This window comes from Pantherophis guttatus, chromosome 6, assembly GCF_059756535.1.
Source record: "Pantherophis guttatus breed Tessera chromosome 6, ASM5975653v1, whole genome shotgun sequence".
NCBI lineage: Eukaryota > Metazoa > Chordata > Lepidosauria > Squamata > Colubridae > Pantherophis > Pantherophis guttatus.
Genome location: NC_142068.1, coordinates 65,013,505 through 65,036,487, shown reverse-complemented (window position 1 = coordinate 65,036,487; position 22,983 = coordinate 65,013,505). Strand labels below are relative to the sequence as shown.

At 36.7% G+C, this 22,983-nt stretch overlaps 1 long non-coding RNA gene across 1 annotated transcript in view; it reads right to left on the bottom strand.

The window, feature by feature from the left end:
• The window catches only part of LOC117676674 (uncharacterized), a 127,379-nt gene that overhangs the window by 5,554 nt on the left and 98,842 nt on the right, over positions 1-22,983 (bottom strand). The window contains exon 2 of the long non-coding RNA XR_009620473.2: positions 20,053-20,132. This is a non-coding gene — a long non-coding RNA (uncharacterized LOC117676674). The remainder of the gene's footprint in view (positions 1-20,052; positions 20,133-22,983) is intronic.

The window sequence follows — 22,983 nt, the reverse complement described above, 5'->3', positions numbered from 1 at the left end:
CAACTGCAAAGTTCATTTTCCCATCCCCCTTGCCTATGGCAACTCAAGAGCAGGCCAGGGATGCTTTGCGAGTTGACACACTGATCTCAAATAGAGTCTCTCCTTCATTCTTCTATTAGTTTTATTACTCTACCTTAAGGATTCTTAAATTATGAGCTGTGATCCCTGAGAAGATTACAAACAACTAAGATGAAGTTTCATTTTTTTTAAAAAAAAAGCAGGGTTGCCCAGACTCACAGTGTGTAAAGCTGAAGTGAGTTTTAAGAAATAGCTAAATCTATGTATCCAACCATATATCAATACCATCGCCAAGCTCAGCACTTTTATATATTAATTATTATTTAGTTATTTGATCTTTACATCTATGTCCATATAAATAAATTTAGTTTGATTTCTGAAGGGTGCCATGGCAAAGATAAAATGGAAAGAACCCTTCTTTTTAGACCCAACAAATTTTCCAAGTTACATTCAGGAGTTTTCTTATTTTAAGATGCACAGCATTAAGCTGTGTTCTTCGTGCTTTCAGAACACTAATTCTTTCCAAATTTTACAGATCCTTTCATTCCCTCAATCTATCCTATCCAGCTATTCATCAAGAGTTATAATTGATTGTTATTCATTCATTATGCATCTGTTGACTAGTTGCAAATAAAGAGAGGAGATAATCAATGACAGAAATATTATTAGCTAAAAATTAAAATAAAATTATGCACTGAGGGAATGAGATCTGTCTGTCTGATAATGAATTTGCATCACAGCTTAATGTAGCTACATTTTGTCACTGGAAAGAAACCACAATTGGCTCTTGACTGTTCACTGAATATGGAAGTCTTATACATTAGTGTAAGGCTTTGAACGAAGACTGAGTGTTGCATTGTGCATATTATTGTTCACTATGATGAAATCTGAAATAAATATGAGATATTAAAGTAATTTCAGAGGTAGTCCGACTTCATGCAGCAAGAAACATATTTGTTTCTTCTCCATAGTGATAACCTTAGGTCATCTGACTATTATTTTCCTTCATATCTTGAAAATATTTTACTATAATCTTTCCCTGTTGGACTATTTAAGCAAAGAGCTTGCTTTGTTAGCATCTGTCGTACCACCGTTTCCATTGATTCTTGGCCAAGCAGCTGTTGGGTGTCACAAAATAATTGGGATCAAGTGGTTGCCATGTTCCATCTTTCACTTATTTCAGTTCTTCCTATCTCGTAAGTATTCTAAAACCTCAACTCCCATGTTGCTCTGTAGTAGTCATTTAATTTATTTTAAAATTTCTGGCCTTTTCTTTTTTTAAATTGCTAGTTAGGCTAATAAGATATGTTTTTCAGTTCTTGCTGTGTGACTGGCTGTGATTACTTTACCGATTTATGGTCAGAGACACACAAATATCTGTCTTATGCAAGAAAAAGAATTATTGACAGGAAAAAAATATTTTGAATCTTCGGCAAAAAGTCAATAAAGATATAAATTAGGTCCAAGACCTTCTAATAGTGACTGTGATCAGGCAGAAATTCACTACACTCCTAGAGATTTCTTAGGTTGAGAAGTCAACATGCAAAAGCAAATATGGAACAGTTTTGTCCCAACCTCTGCAAGAGCAAGAAATGGCTATATGAGCTCTTCTTGCTAAGTGCAATAAAATAGGCCTTGAAATGTCATGGGTTACTGATTCAACTGCAGAATGTTCCTCATAAGGAATGTTATTATAGCTCCTCTCAGTCAACTTTGAAGGTAAGACATTAAACTATGCTACTATGAGTGCTCTTCTATCTCTTGCAGAAGTAATCCTGTAAAGATAATTAGGTGTCATAATAAATCTAAGAAGAGACCCTTGAAACAATAAGATGGGATTTTGGATCTATTATAAAAGTATCAGCTAAAAACAGAGGGTCCCAAAGATGCTTTCTCAAAAACCAACTGGACTTTGTTTCTCCTTGAAGACGTTTTGCTTCTCATCCCAGAAGCTCTGGAGTCCTTCTTGGAACTGAAGAAGCTTCTTGGATGAGAAGCAAAACATCTTCAAGGAAAACCAAAGTCCAGTTGCCTTTTGAAAAAAGCATCTTTTGGACAACCATGACTTGGATGACTAAGAATCTATAAAGGCATATTCAAGATATTGTGATCAAGAACTCTATTGACTACTCATAAGACATTACAATATCATAATTCCATTACAATATTAGAAATGAGGAAAAGAAAGCTTAGGAGGACAAATCACTGGCTATGATTTTATTTCAGATGGAAATAAACTTACCAGCAAAAGTGCATTTGACCAGTAATTCATCCAAAGAGTCTATCTCCACCATTAGTTTAGACAGCAGAATCTCATTTGAGCTACTGCAGTACTAGTTGTAACCGAAGAACAGCATTAAAAGTGGAAGTGTGAAAGTGTACATATGGATTACTCCAGATATCCACCCTCAGATATTTTCTGGAATTTGTATTCCCTGAAAATCTGAGCAAACATTCATATGGTATGTTGAGCTAGATAATATTTAAAGGTCCAGTTTTTATATTTGAATATTGCACGTAACTAGGCCAGATTTGGAAACAACCAATTCCATGTTTCATAAGCTGCAATAAAGAACTGGTGAACCAACTAGAACCCAGCTTCTCAATTTAATTTTTCAGTCTATTACTTGCACTTGAATCAACAAACTTACAATGGTTGTAAAAAGGGGATTCTAACAGAGAATTGTTTATTCTGCTATCATTCAAAGTGACTGAACTGTGTGACAGGCTAACAGCCTGACTACTTTCTCTGGTTTTCCTTCTTTTGATATTATTCAAGAACAAGTAGCAGTAGGACCCTGCTTAGATAAATGGATCCTGAAGAGTTATTGAGTTCTGATCCCTCACTATGTAATGGGAAGAAGTGCATGATATTTTAAAGCTGTCTCTAACAGAGGAGATGAACATGATTACTATAAGGCTAAGGAAGAGCTGTATGTTCTCTTCCAGGAAAAGTCTTGATTTTGACATATTTAAGCGGGTGCCACATTTCACTCCATTTGCGGAAACTAATAGAAGAAGTATTTGGAATAGTTCATATCACTGAGATATGATGGGCACAACAACACAGATTTTTCCAATTGTAGTTCCTAAACAGGTTGGGAAAATTAGATAGTACATTATGTCAATGCCTAATTCAGCAATCAAATAAGAATGTCATCACAACCACAGTGGATGATGTCATCCTAAATGTTGATGGAACTCAAATATCCTCCATGTCACAAGTTAAGGTTGGATAGCACCGACTTGCACTGCATCTGAAGTTATAATCTGTAACTACTACATTCTACTATTTATGCTAGTTTACAAACTTTGTAGACCTTCTAGGTATTTGACTTTAGATCATCCTTCTAGACTTGGATGCCAAATCTTTTCAGTACTTAATGGACCTGGTAAAGATTATACAGTTTAAAGGGAGGGGGGAGGGGGTAACAAATAAGATGGGAAAAACAATGTTACATATTTATTTACAGGACTTACCTGGCTGCCTATCTAATATAATGACTCTAGGCAGCTCATAATAATGCATAAAAACATGGTTAAAAGCAAAAGTGCCAGGCATGAGACCAAACATCCTCACAGTTCAACCTGCATCCTAATCCAAGGCTTGGGGAAAGAGTCAGGTCTTCTCAGCTCTCCAGAAAGCTAAAAGGGCAGGGATCATTTTTATGAAAGAGACTGATCTATATCCTTGTGATATTTGTTCAATACAAGATACCTTTGCAGAAAATAAATGTGTCTTAAAGGTCAACATTTGGAAGGCACAAAGGGTATTTTTTTTTCTTTTTTAAAAATCCCCATGATGTTCTAGCTAGTAATTTCTTTTGACAAGTTATTGTTAATTGCATTATTTTCAGTTTAAAATCCTTGCACCTTAGCAATAGCAGTAGCACTTAGACTTACCATATTTTTTGAACTATAAGATGCTCTGAAGTATAAGACGCACCTAGCTTTTGGGGAGGAAAACAAGGGAAAAAATCTCCCTCTGCCTCTGCCTCCCAGCAATTTACCTCCTTGCAGCAAACAGCCTGGTCAGCTTCAGCACAGCATGATTTAGCAGAAGCAGCTGATTGGTGATTGGATTGGCCTCCAGGAATACCGCCTATCAGCTGTTCCAGGCTGTGGGGATTGCCACTGCCTGTTGCCGCCATCGCCACCCATCATTGCGGCTGCCTATTGCCACCTCTGCACACACCATTTTTGGTCTCTGTGCGCCCCATTTCCCCCTCTGTGTGCCTCCACGCGCCCCCTTTTTGGTCTCTATACATCCCATTCCAGGCAGCAGGGATCGCTGCCACTACCGTTACCTATCCCTGCCGCCTGGAACAGGCCAAAACTGGGCCAAAAATGAGCATGCAGAGGCCGCAAAAGGGGTCCACAGAGGTGGTGATAGGCGGCAGCAGCGATGGGTGGCGACAGCAGCAATGGCTGGTGGTGATCCCTGCAGCCTGGAACAGCTGATAGGCGGTATTCTGGGAGGCCGATCCAACTGCCAATCAGCTGCTTGTGCTAAATCAGGCTGTGCTGAAACTGACCAGGCTGTTTGCTGCAAGAAGGTAGATTGCTGGCAGGAAGAGGCCGAAGGGTGGGGTTAGGGTTAGGGTTAGGGTTGGGCAACAGTCAGCAACATTTACTGTATAAGATGCACAGACATTTCCACCCACTTTTTTTGGGGGGGACTGCATCTTATACCCCCAAAATATGGTATATACCGCACCCCAGTGTTTCGTAGCATTCTCTGAGTGTTAAATCTATAATACTGCATTCTAACCACTACACCACCACAGGTCTTGATAGTACTTCACTCTGAAAATTGCATTGAATGGAGTTGAATGAAGTTGTCAGCAAAAGCAATTCCTCATATACTTAATTTTCTCTTTTTTTCATATCTGTTCTAGGGCCTGCTTTAGTCAACCTTTAGGCTTCTCTATAGGCACTTAAATTCAAGAGTGAAGACATTACTTATATATACAGTATATATATATATTAAGTTTTTTATTTTTCCAATATAATTTGGGTCAGGTCTTTTTTATACAACATTAACAATGATAATACAAATAGTATGTAGAATTCTAATCTTCCAACTTCAAACAATACTAATCTCATTTCATATTCCTTTTACATTTCCCCTTTAATTCCTTTAAGCATAAATAACATTTCTTCGTACCCTATGTTTATTATCCCTTAGTAAATATTATCATTCAATATTTTAAAAATCATTCATTATTCCACCATAACATCAATATTACAAATGTATAGGATTACAAATTACACCAATTATTAACAATATTCAATCCATCACGGGAGTATATCTCAAAGTCCCCACCATTTCTAATCCTTAAGATTTTAAATTCACAATATCTTTTAACACACTGTTAATATTAGTACTTCAGTTAAATTGTCTAGTCTTAAATTACCATCTACTAACTTATTGGTGTTTTGGTGTTTTCCTATTTTATTAATATATTTTCTCATTATCCATTATCTCTTAGTCTTTCTAAAATTCTATCATTTATTAATTTTTTTGGTCAGTCTTTTATCTCTCTCTCTTGGAATCTTGTATCTCTTTTTAATTTTTTTGTGTTTATTAAACTTTCCCTTTTGGGTGCCTTTTGCCTCTTTTCTGCTGCCTTTTTTGAATACCCATACAAAACTTCCTTTTGTTTTTGTTTTTTAAAGGGGTTTTTCTCTCTTCTCTCTGTACCCTTATAAATTATGATGTTATATATTTGTCTTCTACTTATTAGTCTCTTCTCTTCTTTGTTCCTAACTTCTTGCTTCTGATTTTTATTCTTCCCTTCCCTTGCTTTTTCTAGTTTCTCATCCACTTCTTGAATATCATGTTCCTCTTTTTCCCCCAATTGTTGAGTAGCTTCTACATTCATTCATACAATCATATCTTTAAACAATTCCTTTGTCTCTTTGTCATTTCTTATGACCTTTTAACAAGTACAATATTTCTTCATATACCTCTAGATCCATTTTATAATGATTTAATACAGCTTATAAAAAGTATATTTCTATATCTCAATATTTAAGAAACTTTGGTTTAATCAAGTTACACCAATCCCATAGTTATACCTCCAGAACCCCACATTTTATTTCATAATAGTTTACAGTCTTATAGTTCCACAATTGTCCAAATTTTAAAGTCTTATTTCCTTCTTCTCTCTTTTCTTCTGACCTTTTCTTCTTTTGCCTCTTAGGATATTCTATTAAATAGCATTAATAGTCCAAGTCCAAATTTGTCCAGGTTAGTCCACTAAGTTCTTCCAGTCTTTCCAATCCATAATCCAATAGTCAATTTTAGTAAGATTTAGTTATTTGCAAATTAGTTCCTTCTGTAAGGGTGAAGACACTACTTAAGACTGATGCACAGCATTGATATCCCACCCAAAAAAACATTTTTGGTGGGATATCACAGTTAGAGTTACTGTGCTGCCCCATTCACCCATACGTCCATGTTGGTTTAGAGAGAGTTTTATTTTGTGTTTCCCCTCATCAGTTGTTTCAGGTGTCAGCTCTCTCACAGCTGCTAGATGAGAACAGCAATTTGGCTCGAGACCAAGTAGATAACAAGACATGAAAATACGTCAAAACAGACTCGGAAATACAGGCTTTGCCTGGGTAGTTTCAAAAGAGAAGCCAAAATCCCATCTGAGGTTTTGAGCCTCCCATTAGGTTTGTCAGACAGTCCAACAGCCAGAGTTTCAGGGTTTACAAGTAGAATTCACAAGAACAGCCCAGGTTAGGAGTTCAGAGGGTTGTTTCCAAGCGAAGCCAGCCACAAACAAGCCCCAGACTAAACTTCCAGGCAATCGCCAATTAGTCCATCAAACAGATAATCAACTGTTCAAACAGGGTCCAAAACACAAACGCAGACTCCCGGCAACTGCACTAAATCCACTACAGCGTCTCACAAACAAACATCTGGCCAAGACTCACACTTTGCTTCCAGCAACACCTGCTCTGCCTGTCTGCTAAATAGCTCCCGGTGCAGTCAATCAAGATGGATGGAACCTTTCCCCCAGCAATCTGGTTGACCTCCAGCTCTCTGCCCTATGTACTCTGGCATAGGGCAGAGCAGCTCCTCCCCTTGTCCTCACTGGCCTGCATGCTCTCCTCAGCTGAAGCCTGTTTTGCTGGCACTTCAGGGTCAGTAATTCCTGACATGCCAGGAACAACTTCATTCTACCTCGAGGCCTCTGAGGAAAAAATGGAGGAGTTATTATCCACAGGAGACATCACAGTTACTTGAATGCCTAAAGAGGAATTCATCTTTTTATTTTTCTGTACGCACTTCCTTAACCTCACTCCTTAAGTAGGACTAGAGGACTTCCTGATAATATGTTTTAGAATTAAAATAAACAACCCCCCCCATTACATTTCCTTAGTCAGGAAAGCCATTACTCCTCAGTTTAATTTATGGTATAGTAATTTATTGCAAATTGCTAATTATGCAGAGAATGTGTAGTTAAGAAATGCATAACAAGTAGTTAGACACTTCAGATTTTCCGATATAAACAAACCTCCTCCAATTAAACGTGTCTCAGAGATTTAAATACAAGAAAATTATTTTAAAAATCATCAAAATGGTTTTTTCCTATCTTTACAAAAATTCACCTCTATTGTACTAAAAATATGTTATTTTACTATCAGTAATTGCATATATAAATCAGTCTAAAATAACTCAGAATGCTATTTTATGTGCATGGAAATGAATGCAGTCTTGCTTTAAAATCAAGATAATAATTGTGATAGTTTTCTACCATTCTACAAAAGCAATTCAGAAAATGAAAATGAGTGTGTGTTTTCTTGAGAGATAATAGAAAGCAATGTGTCTTGCTAGACATATCATCTTTTCCAATCCAAATTATTTACTTTATCTAATATTTTATATTTCTGTTTATAGTACTAGTATCATATTAAAATATTATCTAATATAACTTTTTTTCCATCACAGTGAAAAAACTGAACATAAAATTTGCCCTGCTTGTCCTTCTGTTTTTTTTTTTATTATTATTTGAATGTACTGTAATGTTGCCTCATTAAATAGACCTTGGACCTTTATTTGAAGCATGTGAGTTTTATGTTTTTCCTCACAACTTTAAAAAATTCTGTGAAATGAATAACTGACCTTTGACCAAAAATAAAAATGACAATGTGATTATTGTAACTCTCAAAAATCTTTCAAAAACACAGAATATAGATTGACTTTTTTCACCCAGCCTATTCAATTATCTTCTATTCACAGACACATGGATAGATAATATCTGCTACATTGTTGGGGAAAATAATCCTCATTATGTTCCGTTGTTCTACACAAAAAGAATATTTTATTTTCAGAGAAAAAGAAGTTGTCTATGCTTCTAGCCATTTCCACAAACAAAGAACTATTAACCAGGATTCCATAAAAATAATATGCCCACCCACCCACCACCTCCGGCCTTTTGAAAGTGTTCGAAGACCTGACTGTACCAACTTGCATAAGACTCATGAAAGAACATGAAACCATGAAATTCGTTAGCACCTTCAACCATTGCCCATCTTTTAAACTTTGTTCTTTGTTTTACGTGGCTCCTTTTATTGAGATATAATATTTTTATATGGTTTTAATTGTACACTGCCGCCAGGTGCTCTGAGAGTAAAATGGATGGTCTCTAAATTGGATTAAAAATTAAATAAATAAACAAACAAACAAACAAACAAACAAACAAACAAACAAATAAATAAATAAATAAATAAATAAATAAATAAATAAATAAAATTAATACCTAAAGCATAGCTGTGTACTTTCCCATTTATGAAAATAAAGTGTGCAATGCTGATCAAGCTCTTAGTTTATGGAAGTTCTCGGTCATCCAGGTCATGTTTGTCCCAAAAGTGCTTTTTCAGGAGGCAAGTGGACTTTCTTGATTTTTTTTTTCTTTTCAGAGATGAAGAAGCTTCTTGGATGAGAAGTGAAACTTCTTCAAAGAAAAAACAAGAAAGATCACTTGCCTCCTGAAAAAGCACCTCTGGGACAACTATGACCTGGATGACTGAGAACCTCCATAGACTCATGGCTATGCACTTTGGGATGAACACCCTTCAAATGGTGTGGGAGTACGAATGGATTTCCAGAAAAATTGCAGACTCCAGGAATCATCTGGGTGCCGTCGGCCAAACAATGTCGACTGGCGGCCCCTAGGGGGAGACCCTTCTCTGTGGGGGCACCTACTATCTGGAATGAACTACCCCCGGAGATACGGAGGATCCCAGATCTGCGCACCTTCCATCGCGCGCTTAAGACTTTTTTATTTCATCAAGCTGGCCTGGCCTAAATCTTCTCCCTTTTTCTTAATTATGTAAATTTTAATCAGTTTTTAAATGATTGGGGTGTTTTAATCTGTCTGGACCAAATTGTCTAATTCGATTTTATTCTGTTTTTAAATTTTGTATTTATGTATTTTTACTGTTTTGGCTGTTCACCGCCCTGAGTCCTTCGGGAGTAGGGCAGTATATAAATCAAATAAAGATAAAGATAAAGAAGATTTGCACTACTCAGGTGACCCTGAGGACACAAATAAACCTCCAAGTCCTCAATGACTCTCTAAAAAGGATGCAAATGACCAGCTGTCTGCAAGGAATATAAATCCTTCCATTCCCCACCATCCTGTCAGATCTGAAGAAGCTTCTTGGATGAGAAGCGAAACTTCTTCAAAGAAAAAACAAGAAAGCCCAGTTGCCTCTTACAAAAGCACCTTTGAGAGATCAAGCTTTTTAAATACAGACTTGCACAGGTATTTAGTATAGCAGACCTTCCTCAAAGGGGCAGGATATAGAAAACCCCCAAGCATTGTGTGAACAGAACATCTTGCCTCTGATGCAGTAAGAGGTTTTGAAAATGAACTTCTAGCTGGTATTCAATATCCTCCAGAGCCATCTCTCCAGAAAATCCAGCCCCAAAACCCTATTTTCAGTAGATCTATGTCTGGATTTACTCTGAAATGAAGCTCTCTTTCTCAGGGGTGAAATCCAGCAGATTCTGACAGGTTCTGGAGAACCAGGAGTGGACATTTTGAGCAATTAGAGAACCAGCAAATACCACCTCTGGCTGGCCACAGAATGGGGTGGGAATGGGGATTTTGCAATATCCTTCTCCTGGAGTGGAGTGAGAATGGAGATTTTGCAGTATCCTTCCCCTGCCACACCCACCAAGCCACACCACGCCTACCAAGCCACGCCCACAGAACTGGTAGTAAAAAAAAATGGATTTCACCACTGATCCTTCTTCCTTTGTTCTCCTTTTCTACGACTGATTTTAACCTCTTGTTTAAACTTAACTTATAGAAGAGGATAGAACAGCAAGTAGAAGCAACAAGAAAAAGAAGCACAGATATTTTTTTTTAAAAGCAAAAAAGAAATGCAGACGGAACCTTAGACATTCTACCCTTGTAGAAGACACTTTTGTAAATAATTTACAAGGCTTCAGCTAGGCTCCTTGGAGCAAAACTAAATTAGTTTCATACTCCCTATTTAACATGGTCACTTACCACTAGCTCTCAGTGGCATATCAGAGGTATAGTTTACTTTGAAACCAGAATGCCTTTGTGTCCTAACATTGATAGAGTGGAAACGTCTTAAAAATTGATGGCACAGCAGGAACCACTAAGGCACATAGCAGCGGGATATATTGTTTTTGTTTAATTTTATCCAATGGCATTGCACTGCACTAATTCCTAATTTAAAGCATATCCATGCAGGCAAGTAAACTTTGACGTGCTAAGACCTGAGAACTCCCTAGACTTCAGAAAATAATATATTTCAGTAAACAGTGACAATAAAAGAAAAATGGTGGAAAAAAAAACAAGAGAAGGAATATTCCCAGATGGTTTCTTTCTTTTCTCTTTTTTCTTTTTTCTTTTTCAGTTCAGCAACACATGTTTCCTGCTGTTCCTGGCTCTGAAAACAAATTGGTATACTGCTATGCAGAACACTTCCCTCAAAGTGCTTATTCATCATGGGGCTGACACTCTCCTCAAGTTTTATATCTTGACAAAAAGATTCCTTCCTTCCTTCCTTCCTTCCTTCCTTCCTTCCTTCCTTCCTTCCTTCCTTCCTTCCTTCCTTCCTTCCTTCCTTCCTCCCTCCCTCCCTCCCTCCCTCCCTCCTTCCTTCCCCCTCCCTCCCCCTCTCTCCTTCCTTCCCTCCCCCTGTCCACTCTCCCTTGATTTGAAACTCCAGAATATTTTACCTAATATTCAATCTCACTTTCATTAAAAACCTTGAAAATAGTCTCCATGATATACAATTATACCAAATAAGCCCTTTAACATTCATAAACTCCACAGGATGGCGTTTCTAAATAGGGAAATGTAACAACTTCCATATTTTACAAACATCACTTACATAACAGTAGGCATGCATTTTGGATATTGTACATTTTGGGAATATATGGGTAGCATGTTGGATTTGTATTTTTACTGTTGATTAAGCATTCCTGTAATACCTTGGAATGATCGGAATGATTATGGATTCAGTAGTGTTCATTCTTTTAAGAAATTGATTAAAGTAGGTAGCCGAAAAACTGCTTCTGATCCTGGGATCTTTTGCTTCATCCATAGAAAAAACAGTTTGGTATACCTTTTTAAAGATGTTATTTGTTGAAATGGTGACATAGAAAAGAGTCTACATTAATTTTATTTATTAATGAAATTTATATAGCTGCCTATCTCACAGCAACTGATTCTTGTCACCATACAATAAACAAATGAAAACAATCATATATAAATCAATAATAATAAAATATAAAACTTCAATATGAAAAATAAAATAATATTAAAATTAAAATACACAAACCCCATGCAGAGAAAGGGAGAGTATATCTACCTCAATAGTAGCATCATCTAAACACGAATTCAGTTTCCCAGGAACTCTAGACAGGGTAAGCAGTGATTATACAAAACCATCATAAATATGTTATAGTAATAGTATAGTAAATGGAATGAATTAAACAAATCATAATTAACAACAAGATCCTAAGATAAATATATATTCATAAATAATAGTATTTATTATATATATTTTACATATAAAGTTTATAAAATTAATTCAGCTGTTCAATTCATCATTACATCTATCCTCATAGCAATGTAGTGTATCCTCTAACAACAGTAATAGAGTTGGAAGGGACCTTGGAGGTTATCTAGTCCAACCCCCTGCTCACACAGGAGACCTATACTAGGGATTCGAACCACTGAGCCACATAGCCAGGTCGTTATTTATAGAACAGAAATACGTTTTAAAATTAGGTATAAAACTCATATCCTGGATCCATTTGTCAAAATCAGGTGAATGATTTACTTTCCAATTTGTAGAATTACCTCTACAGGCTCTATAGCATAATATACTAGTTAGGCTTTCATGTGATGCGCCAGGATCAGGGGTGGGTTCTAACCGGCTTTACTACCGGTTCTCTTTGTGTGCGCACTTTGCGCGCGATCGCCTCTTTGGTTGCGTGTCAATATAATATAATCAGTATAATCAGCTGGGCGAAAAAAGAAGAAATATAAGATCGGAATAACGCGGGGGCAGGCGGGAGGGCCCAGCTCCCGAAGAAAGAGAACCGGTTCGGTGACATAATAGCATCACCGCTACCGGCTCGGCCGAACCGGGCCGAACCGGGAGCAACCCACCACTGCCCAGGATGCCAGTGATGTGCCAAGCTGAGTTTGGCAGACCTGACAGTACATTTAGTCCTCAATTTATGACCACAATTGAACCCAAAATGTATTTGTTAAGTGAGGAATTCGTTAACTGAGTTTGCTCCATTTTACGACTTTTCTCACTTCATTTGTTAAGTGAATCACTGCAGTTCTTAAATTAGTAACACGGGTGTTAAGTGAATCTGGCTTCCCCATTGACTTTGCTGGTCAGAAGGTCGCAAAAGGTGATCACACGACTCTGGGACACAGCAACCGTCATAAATGTGAGTCAGTTGTCAATTATCCACATTTAAATCACATGACTGTGGGGATGCTGCAAAGGTCATAAGTATGAAAAATGAGTTGAAAGCCTAATTCTATGTTTTTGGACACTACTTCATTGTCGCATTGAAATCTTCAGAATAATATTTATTCCCAAAGTGTATTGTATTGATTTGAAACCAAAACAAAGCTAGAACTGAAATCATGTGGTTTAAAGAACTTTTGTATTTCTCACATTGAAAGAGTAAAAAAAAGAACTGATGTCCATTCCCTTTTAAATATTCTTTGAGAAGTCCCAGAAACATCAAATAATATTTTCTGATGAATTAATTAAATTTTTAAATCACAGGAAGTATTTCACATTTTTTAAATACTTAGAACCTTTGTTGTTTTTCAAAACTGGGTATTTTCATTTTTCCTTTCGCAGATCAAATATATAACTAATACCAACTTTCCTGTCATGTTTTAATACCTAATAAAATTGAATTGTGAGTTTCTTTTAAAGCACAGAGTCTCTGAAAGAAGGCAGGATTACAGTTATTTTGGAAGCAAAAGCTCCTGGGCCATACAATCTAAAAAAACAGATTCTCTATTTATTTATTTTTTACTTTAAAAAAAAACACCATACAATTCCTACTGACCGAAGAACCTGTGTGCCCAGGGCAGAGCTGTATAACAGAAGTAGTTTTCAGATTGCTTCAGGGATTGTTTAAATCTAGAATTTGGGAGAGGAGACTGGTGTAAGAAGAGATGCTGTTTTAAAACTTTAATCCCACAGAATTTATACCGAAAAAAAAGAAGAAAGGTTCTATTTGCTTTTTGGCTTGGGAGAAGTGAGATGGAGAGATATGTTTTGCAAGGTCACTGGTGGAGAATTTTGATATTGTATAGGTAGTCCTCGACTTACGACTACAATTGAGCCCAAACTTTCTGTTGTTAAGTGAGACATTTGTTAAATGAATTTTGCTCCATTGTACAACCTTTCGCAAATCACTGCAGTTAATGAGCTAGTAACCCAGTTGTTAAGTGAATCTGGCTTCCCCATTGACTTTGCTTCTCAGAAGGTCGCAAAAGGGGATCACTTGACCTTGGGAGACAGCAACAGTCATAAGTATGAACCAGTTGCCAAGGGTCTGAAATTTGATCATGTGACCATGGGGATGCAGCAATGGTTATAAGTGTGAAAAACGGTCATAAGTCACTTTTCTTTCAGTGCCATTGTAACTTTGAACTGTCACTAAATGAAATGTTGTAAAATGAGGACTACCTGTACTTTAACACCTGGACAGCATTTGTCTGGCAAAGACTTCTTTACACATGAATTTGGATCAAGAAAGAGAAATTGAAACTTTTCTCGGGATACTTACTGTTGAAACATAAAACCTAAAACTCTTTCTGTGCTTTAGCTGTCTTCCTGGCTCTGAACTTATATTCTGTTCTCTAACTTTATTTTTTAGTTTTTTCTAGAGTCTGTAATAAAGTGTTCTCCATCCTCAAGGGAAAAACATGGTTTGTTGTTGTTTTTTGCTTCCCTCATCAGCTGCTCACGATCTCAGTGACATATTAACATGATTAATAAATATTTTCTTCCTGGTATTTTTTTTTTCCCTTGGGGGTAGGCATATATATTCAGCCACAGGTCCCATGAAGATAAACGCTTGACTTATTTCTTTCCTTATTTCTTTTGTTCTCCTTTTTTTTTTCTTCCTAGAGAAAATGTCCCTAATTTTAGCCTTCCTTTTCTAAATTTTAAAATGACATCATCTGCAAAAACATTTTAAGTATACCATAAATGGAAAGCTTGTAAAACATAGCTGCCTGCATTCATCGAAGATAACAGCGTATAAAGATTTATCTTTTTGTTTGTGTCTATAAAATCCTTTTTTGATAGAGCTTCAATAAAATTACCAGTATTTTTATTATGTACCAGCAACAACCACCAATTTATAGCTTGGTTTATATGTTACTCAGATGAAGGTGAGCAAACGTTCTATTGTGGGGTAATGGCTAAAGACCAAGGAGATACAAATTCAAGTCCATCTTCAATATAAAAACTCACCAGGTAACTTTGGCCAAGTCACTCTCTTTCCTTCCAGTCTTTGTCACAGAGCTGTTACTAAAATAAATTGAAGGATAGTCTTCCTATGACCCTGTGATGGGGAACCTACGGCACACGTGGTGGAAGTGGCACACAGAGTCATCTCTCTGGGCATGCCAGCCGTCATCCATTGCTCTTCTGGGTTCCGGCATGCACATGCTGGTCTTCACACACATGAAAGTTCTAGAAACCAGAAGAGCAGCTTCCCCAGTGCATATGTGCGTGCTGGGAAGCTGAGCTTCCAGTTTCTGGTGCATGAATGTACATTGTCCAGCTGAGCTTCATACACTCATGAGCGCATGCGCATCAGAAACCAGAAGACCAGGTGACCTGGTCTTGTCAGCTTCCTGGTATGCGCATGGTTCCCCAAAAAGATTTGCCAACACTGCTATAAGCTATCCTGAGTTTCTGGAAGAAAATCAAGATATAAATTGATAGATAATAATAATTACTCAAGAGCTGGACTTGCTTATATAGTAATAGATCTGAAAGAGAGTGACTAATCACCAGGGAGTTTTAATAGCTCACTGCTATTAACATCTACAAATTCAGATAACTGTGTTTTATATCTTTCCTTTTTATTGTATGATAAAGAAAGAATAATAGGATTGGAATGATGTTATCCGGGGATGGAGAAGCATCACGCCAGAGAAAAATCTGCTTCTGTGATTACAAATTAGTTATATTGAAGTAGAAGAGTATATTTCTGTATAATTCCTATTATGATTATTTTGTATTGTAAAAATTCATGTTACGTTTCCTAAGGAAATACTAGCGAAGACATTCCAGACCATTAACTTTCTGATTTCCCAAGCACTGAATATCACTTCCTCTTTGGAGGACTAACATGTTGTCTTTATTTTTGAGATTTGAGCTGATACTCAAAAAATCTTTATCCTGTCAGTCCAGCTTGCTGGAATAATAGGGTCTTCAGAGCGCGACGGAAGCCACGGAGGTCGGGGATCCTTCGTATGTCTGGGGGCAGTTCATTCCATAGGGTCGGGTGAATTGTCATGGGGTTCAGGGCTAGACACAAGCAACTGCATTCTGATATTATTTATGGAAAATTATTCTACTAAAATGTTTATATACCATCTCTATTTTTCTCTTTCTTGGTGGATCACCGTTGGAGTTCTTGATAGCCGTTAGGGTAGTGTCAAGCCCCATTAGCTGGGAAGGATGACATGGATTTTAGGAAGGTATATTTCCAAACTCCATGCTAGTCTGGAGTAAATCCAATTCTTTAAAAATGTAAGAGTGCATTTCCAGTTTCAGTTATATTGAGTTAATTAAAGACAAATTTCTTTCAAATGCTTTTGTCCCATGTCCAGTGGTGGGATTCAAATAATTTAACAACCGGTTTGCCCAGGGTCAGGTTGGCTGTCTTGGGAGGTGTGGCCCGACCTGAGCCTAGGCAAACTGGTTGTTAAATTATCCCTCCCCTGTTATCAAAGTGGATCCTGTATGCTGCACTACACTGCAATGGAGAAACAGGCAACAGAGTGGCCAGCACGGGGGGAGGAGGAGGAGCAGGGAGAAGAAAGAGGAGAAATGACCTTTTCCTTCCCTTGTGCTGGCCGCTCCATTGCCTGTTTCTCCATTGCAGTGCAGCACAGTGCCCATGATCCACTTTGATAGCGGGGGGGTGGGTAATTTAACAACTGATTCACGCGAACGGGTGCGAACTGGCTGAATCCCACCACTGCCCATGTCCCTCACACTTAGACTGAGTTGTCTGTTCTGGGTAATCCTTAAAATGCCTTCTCCTTCAATTGCCCCTATGCTCTCACAAGCTGCTCTGGCATTTTTTCTCTTCACGGGAATTGTTCTCTGCTCCTGACTACGAAGACAACTGGAAAATACATGTGTGAGAGGTGGGTAGCTTTGCTTAGATTTCTCCCCAAAGGGAGACATGTGTTGCATTACAGATGGGAAGGCTGTGGCATCAAACATCATACTGCCTGACAGATTAATACACATGTCTTGAAGTGTTGAGGGCCTACTATGAAAAATGTAATTTCCAATATGACAGGAAACAAAGGAGTGGCTAAATGTGAATCCCTATGGGGAGACTAAAAGAAAAATTAAATATCAAATATTTACAGCTACATACAAAGGCATATTCATAATCTTCTATCCAATCTGACAGAAAGGGGAACCAGTTAATACATGAGACTCAAAATAACCTGGCATATGTTCAGATAAATTAAAAGAACTTTTAGTAAGTGCAGTGATCATGGATTTAATTTACAATAAAATCAATTTTAAAAGAAGACAAGAAAGATCAACGATGGCAAGAATGACAGAATACATGGAATAAAGCATTCTTCCTCCCCAAAGGTCTGGGTGAAGAGACAGATTTTCATGACTTTTCTAAACAGCTGAGTGGGAGCCAACAGAATCTTGGAAGGAACCTCATTTCAGAAGACACTACTACTACTACAAAAAAAGCATATTTTTGGGGTCCTGAAAAATAACATTGCTTAATCAAAGGGAGTCAAAGCATGCCAATCCTGAAAAATCAAACTAGCATGGCAGATACTGTGGGAGACAGGTGGTCTCTCAAATAACCAGATCCTATGCCATGATCTAGTACAGTTGTTCAACAGCTGAATGTGGAATGGCTACCTAATTCTAGGTGCATTACACCATTTTTACCATAAAATATTGCACATATATATAGGTAAAGGTAAAGGTTCCCCTCGCACATATGTGCTAGTCATTCCCAACTCTTGGGGGTGGTGCTCATCTCTGTTTCAAAGCCAAAGAGCCAGTGCTGTCCGAAGACGTCTCCGTGGTAATGTGGCCGGCATGACTAAATGCCAAAGGTGCATGGTGTTACCTTCTCACCAAAGGTGGTCCCTATTTTTCTACGTGCTTCCGAACTGCTAGGTTCACAGAAGCTGGGACAAGTAATGGGAGCTAGGGATTTGAACCACTGAACTGCCGACCTTTCGATCGACAAGCTCAGTGTCTTAGCCACTGAGCCACTGCTTCCCTATTGCAGATATATATGTGTGTGTGTGTGTGTGTGTGTGTGTAAACAGTGTTCTTCTGTCGAAGCACCTGGTCTACCCAATATGGGAGAGAGCATACTGCTTCCTTTTCATCTTTCAGCTCCAATCCAGGATCCCTCAAGCAGTCGCATTCACGACAATATATATATGTATGTCAAAACTTAATCTTGACAAAGAATCCCTTTCCTATGCTTTTCATTACTAAAAAAAATAGAAGATCTAAATATTGGGTTGCATATGCAAATCTATACCAATGTTCCCCGTATATAGCTATGTGGTGACTGTTTTTCAATGCATAGCTTCAATTTCGAAATGGTTTATTAAAAAAAGAATGAAAAGCAACAGGATTTCATGGCTGTATGAACAGATGAGTATTAAATTATTTTAGTAGTAGAAGAAACATCTAATTTAAATAACCCATTTGGCACAATGCAATATGTTGGTTTGATGAGTCTGATATTCATTCATTTTGTTTAAAACGTGTATTCAGTCATTCTAAATAGTTGAATTTTGGCCTTTTTCCAATATTTTTTCTGGCTTTCTAAGGCCTAAAGGAGCTGAGGTGGAGAGAGAGAAATGGAGGAAGGGATGGACGGATGGAGGGATATATGAGTAAAATGAGGACCAGCCTGTTTGGGGCAATCTGCTGACTCTGTAAACTGCTTAGAGAATGCTGCAAAGCACTATGAAGCGGTATATAAGTCTAAGTGCTATTGCTATTGCTAAAGAGACTGAATCACAAAGAAAATATGCCAGATATTATTAAGGAATCTGCATTTTGCACATTTGTAAATCTAGCATATACTACTCCATAATGCTTTATAGCACTCTGGATGGTGTGGTGGCCTAGCAGTGGAGCTCTGCCTCACAATCAGGATCCTAGATATTTTTCTCTTTGGGTGCAGAGACAAAACATCTGCTGCGAACTCTGTGCAAGTGTCAGGAAGGGAATCTGGCCAGTAAATGCTCAGCTCCATTCAGTTGCCCCGGCTCCACCCCGATACAAGGGATTATGGGGTCATTAAAAAAAAGGCAGGGCCTGCCATACTGTGGGAATAAGACAAAGAAGTTCTTTATAGCACTCTCTGAGAAGTTTAAAAATGTCAACATATTGCCCCCAACAATCTGAGTCCTTATTTTACCAACTTCAGAAGGATTGGTGACTGAGTCAACCTTGATCTGATCAGGATCGAACTCCTCACTATGGGCAGAATTAGCCTGCAATACTGCATTCTAACCATTGCACCACCACAAATCTTTTAGAAGATGGATTCCTCTTCAGAATAACACTTAATTGATAGGTTTTTTTCTTCTTTCTTCTAAATATTTTCAGTCAGAGGAAGAAAAAAATAGTCAAGAAAAAGTAGCTATATTCCAATAAGCACTTTTTCAAAACATGATAGGTGTCTGAGGACCATACACTGAATTTTAAGTATAAAATAAGATAAACGGTGATTCAATGCATAATGTTGTATTATCAGAACTTGTTTTCTTAGTTCTTTTAAATATTTGGAGTCAATTATTATTGAGATTTACCTCAGATTCCATGATCTCTGTATATTCACTTGGTTGTGAGAGATCTGTGATCAAACACTATGACATTTCTTTTTAAAGTTTAGAAACAAAATAATCATCCATATATAGCCAAAAATCAAATTAAACCTTTATATCCATGTAATAACCTAATCCTTAGTTAATTATCTGACAGTCTTTTCTTTGGTCACCAAACAAGACATAAATCAGCATATTTTATATATATGAACATATCCTGAAGTCTAGTTTATAGCACCTCTATAATTAGTGTTTTATCATATTTAATGAGATCCAAATCTTAAAAGACCACATGGACCATTAAGACCACATGGACATCTCTCACAACATGTTACATATTTCAAATATGGTAGATGGCCCAATAGAGATTGAGGGGTTGGGGTGCTGGAGATCACCTCACCTCAAATTCTTTAGCAGCAGTCTCAAACTAAAAAAATATTCTTTTCCAATAACGATTCCACAGAGTTCTCTTTAGAAGATCTGTTGAGAAAATAGAATGGAATTACAAGAATCCAGAAAGGCAACTGTTTTCCATTTATAAATGAAATATCTTCATGCATATTAGGGTGAAGGCGTTCTGATTTTTTCCCCCTCTAAAAATCATCTCGTGATTTGGCAGGGAAGTGGGTCTGTTCACCCCAAAACTTATATGTTACAGAAACATGTCATGAGATCTCCTGAATTTTAATCAGCCTGGGAACTAGTCCCTCCCTATATTTTCCTATGCTCCAGACTGAAATTTTAAAATATGTGTTCTAATTAATAAACCATTTTAACACTGCCAGAATGTAATTTGGATATCTAAGGGAATAACTGGAGGAAACTGTAATGAAGCCAAAATCATAATTTCAACTGAAGCTATTTGCCCCAAAAAATTGGCTTTAATTCAGTCCCTTTAAATTTTTCAGTTTTCACAACTGATATGTTCTAGGCAGGACACACACACACACACACACACACACACACACACACACACACACACACACACAGAGGTATTTAAATGAAGAATAATTATGCTACAGGTTTGTTGATTCCTAAAATTCTACCTGACATTTAACTGCAAAAATTTAAATAGCTTTCTCCATTCTAAATAATCAAATACTTGCCAATCTTACTTTCAATTCCAATAATATGTAATTAAGAATTTAAATTTGGAGAATATCCAGCAATTGAAAAACAGTATAGAGTAATGTAATGTAATGTAATGTAATGTAATGTAATGTAATGGAATGGAATGGAATGGAATGGAATGGAATGGAATGGGAATGGAATGGAATGGATTGGAATGAATAGAAGAATAGAATAAAATTTTATTACGGCCAGCAATAGACATACAATAAATTTAAAAATAGTACTAACATTAATCGTAAATAATAACATCTCTGTTATGAAAATACCTGATCTTAAACCTAATTTACATGCATGTAGAGCCGATAAGTATGTGAGTAAATGTATTGTTATAGATATCTCAAAAAAAATTAGCACCAGTTGTCATTATAATTCGGTAACCATTTTTTTTCTTGTGGACATTACAGCGACACAGAATTTTGCCACTGCACACGTGGTAGCTGGATTTGAGTCTTGGAGGAGAAAGCCTACATAAAAGTCATCTGTCCTCCCTGGCAATTGGGAGAATGTATAATGACCTACATACTCTGTATAATTCACAGTACAATGTAATGTAATAATACCATACCATACCATGCCATGCCATACCATAATATATAGCATAATATAATTTAAGTTAAACTAAATGTATGCAAGAATGGTTCCCACATTAAAAAATGGCAAATATAATCATTTACAGTATGGCTTCTAAAGGGTTCTAAATGTTTGAAAATATTGCCTATTAGCAGATGTATAAAAAACCCAACTGTTCTTATTTTTTTTTCTTTTGTTTTTTTCTACTTCAAAGCCAGTTTTGGATTTAAAAAACAGTAATTTATGCTCACATTATGGAGTACATTGTAATTCTATGCTATTGATAGAATACTTTTTCTCTGTTCACAATACTTTAAGTTATAATATAATAGAACATTAATCATTTCATTGTGTTATATAAACATCACCATATTGAAACAATATAAGGTATCAAAATTTATAATGACATAATAAAAAGAAAAAAAATATTTCGGAGTGTCTTAAAGATAAAAGATTTATCTTTTAACATATAGTATTTGCAACAGCAAAAAGGATTGATTCTAACAGTACCCACTTACTTCTCAGCATAAAGCAGGACTGAGAGGCAGAAACAGAATAACAGAGTTAGAAGGGACATTGGAGGTCTTCTAGTCCAACCCCCTGTTTAGACAGGAAACTCTACACCACTTCAGACAACTGGTTATCCAATATCTTTTTAAAAACTTCCAGTGTTAAAGCATTCACAACTTCTGTAGGCAAGGTCCATAATTAGCAGTATTAATCCTATAAATTAGAATCATCATGAAGATTTCATTTATCGATTCAGCAGTATTTTCTTTTATTATGAGTCTGAAAATCTGAATCCTTCATGAGCTTAAGAGTCTTCAATTGATGCATTCACCACATGATGTGGTGAAATATGTGGAACTGAAATATCTTTAAATACTTAAAATGCTTTTAGTCATGTCTATCAACGCCAGGAAGTTTTCAGTTATATGAAAGATAAGTCAATTTTAATGCACGGCTGAAATATTTTTTTTTACTTGGATCTTGTTTATTACTATTTTTTTCAATATGAGATGCATTTAAACGTTTATATGAGCATAGATACATTCATTCACTGCTGGGAATGACACTTAATGCATCCTAATTATAGTGTAGCAGTAAGATGGTTATAAATTCTATTTTATTGAAGACAGTATATATTTTTAGGCACTTTTCAATTCCAGTCAATTGAAATGGCAGAAAAAATATGAAAAAGGGAGCAGAGCCTTGATGTTACACATCCATTTATATCACAATCCTAAACCCCCCAGTCATGAACTGCAATGTTTATAACATATTTGGCGAGGGGGGATTGCCTGAAACTAATCTGATACAGTGTGGATTTGTAATTATTTGAAAAGGGTGGGGGGGGGGGAAATCTGGTACAGTAAGTTCCCACACCTTGTTTTATGTATGATAGGATATGATATGAAAAACTTCAATAAAACTAACTGTCCATTTGGAGGATAATGCTCTATTTTTATAAAAGAGTATGGATACTTATTATCTTCAAACAGAGCAAATTATTTTTTTAAATATTTAATATGTGTAATGATGCCATCATTAATGAGACATGGACAAAAGTAAATAAAAGAGCAATGGACAAAATTTGGAAGTAGAGGCTAGAGACATAGAAGAAGTCTAT